We start from the raw sequence: 1,707 nt of genomic DNA, 5'->3' as shown, positions 1-1,707 counted from the left end.
CATTGGCTTCGGTCGCCCACGGCACCGTTTCGGCCGCCCGCTGGATCTCCGCAATCAGCGACGCCTTCTGCTTCTGCAGATCGACCAGACTGACGGTCGACGCGTCGTTGTTCGAGTCGGAGTCGACTGCCGATTCCTGCTGGGTGCCTGGGGGCTCCAGGGGCGCCCCCACACCATCCCCATCCCCATCCATGTCGAGCTGCTGCTGGGCCTGGAGGCGGAACGCCTCAATCATGTGCTTCTTGTGGAACTTGTCCGAGTAGGGGGCGACGCGGTAGTATTTGTATTCCTGCAAAAAAGGGCGGCTTAGGCGGCCTGCTRGAGCCGGTGGGGCGGCTACTCACGTCCCTGAAGGGCTTTTCGAGCGGGACGTTGAAGCCGGGGTAGTCGACGATCTTGTCGGGGTCGAGGCTGGGCGCCGCCCGGTGGGCGGCGCGCTCCACGTGCCTGCCCTCGATGTCGAACATTTCCAGCTCGGAGTCGTCGCCCGTTTTGGCCTCCTCCAGCCAGCCGGGCGGGTAGCCGATGATGCGCATCTTGTAGATGAAACTGGGCAGTTGGCTCCTCTTGAGGCGCAGCGCTTTGCGCGCCCGCGCCGTCAGGGTCCCGGGCTTGAAGTGGCCGAACTTCGGGTCGACCGCGTCCCCCAAGTGGTAGCGCCTACAAAACCCCGGTTCACTCGGTTCAACTCGCAAACCCCAAAAAACACTCACGGGACTTTGGTCCTTTGCAGGAACTTCTGCCGGTTGGCATTGATGGTCTGGAAGTTCCTGGGGTGGGGGCAGCTGCGCAGATCGTGCGGCTCTGCGCAGTTGAAGCATGAGGCGGCCGCCCGCAGGCCGCTCTTCTGCTCCTCGGGCGGCTCCTGGTGGATCTGCAGCTTGCTCGACTGGTAGCGGAGCGCCGGCGGCCTCTGGTGGGCGGGCGAGGGCGTCGCGTCCACCACAAACAGCCCCTCCGTCTCGGAGGGGCGCTTCTTCTTGCGGCGCTTCTTGGGCTTGGCGGCTGCGCCCCCTTCCACGCTGTACACATGCAGCGTCAAACCGTCCACGCGTTCCACCTCCAACTCGGGCTGGCCGGCCAGAAACTCGCCGAAGGCCTGCTGGTACCGATCGGCCGCCGCCTGGTTGCAGAATTTCACGCTGATCTGCACAGCTTTGCCCGCTGGCGGATCGTCGTTCACTTCGCCCTCCTCCAGAGCGGCAGTGGCCCCGTCCTGGGCCAGATCGACCGCAGCCCCATTGAGCTCCACCGGGGCCTCGTCGGTCTCAAAAGAGTCGACCACCAGGAAGACTTCTGATGGCTCTGGAAAACCCGCAGTTAGCCCAAAGGGACTTTCAAGGGGGGGGGGCAATTGCACTCACCTTCAACTAGGCGGCAGTCCGCAGCGCTGGAATCATCGGAAATCTCCTGAATCTGCTCCCCAGGGGGGGAGCCCCCGGGGTCAGCGACTTTGAGGTTAGGTGCCGGCCTGGCGGCTTCCGATGTCCGCGGCAGCTTAATGGGGGGCTCCGCCCCCTCGGGCGACTGGTTCGCCTCCTCGGGCGACAGGTCCGCCTCACTCACCTCGAAAACCTGCCCCAACTCGGCGCTTTTTCGCTTTCTTTGCAGCCGATCCTCGGACGCCATCTTGTCAACTGCACTGTTTTGACGGACGACAGCCGCCAGCTCCCAAGCTGGCACCTGGCAACGCCGCCCTGGAAGCCC

At 64.6% G+C, this 1,707-nt stretch overlaps 1 protein-coding gene across 1 annotated transcript in view; it reads right to left on the bottom strand.

The window, feature by feature from the left end:
* The window catches only part of LOC125503070, a gene marked incomplete in the record, with an annotated part of 19,927 nt that overhangs the window by 2,277 nt on the left and 15,943 nt on the right, over nt 1-1,707 (bottom strand).

This window comes from Dendroctonus ponderosae, unplaced genomic scaffold (genome assembly GCF_020466585.1).
Source record: "Dendroctonus ponderosae isolate FM_Combo_2020 unplaced genomic scaffold, Dpon_F_20191213v2 Dpon_F_20191213_12, whole genome shotgun sequence".
Lineage (NCBI taxonomy): Eukaryota > Metazoa > Arthropoda > Insecta > Coleoptera > Curculionidae > Dendroctonus > Dendroctonus ponderosae.
The sequence above is the reverse complement of the archived record's forward strand: the minus strand, read 5'-3'. Positions and strand labels throughout refer to the sequence as shown.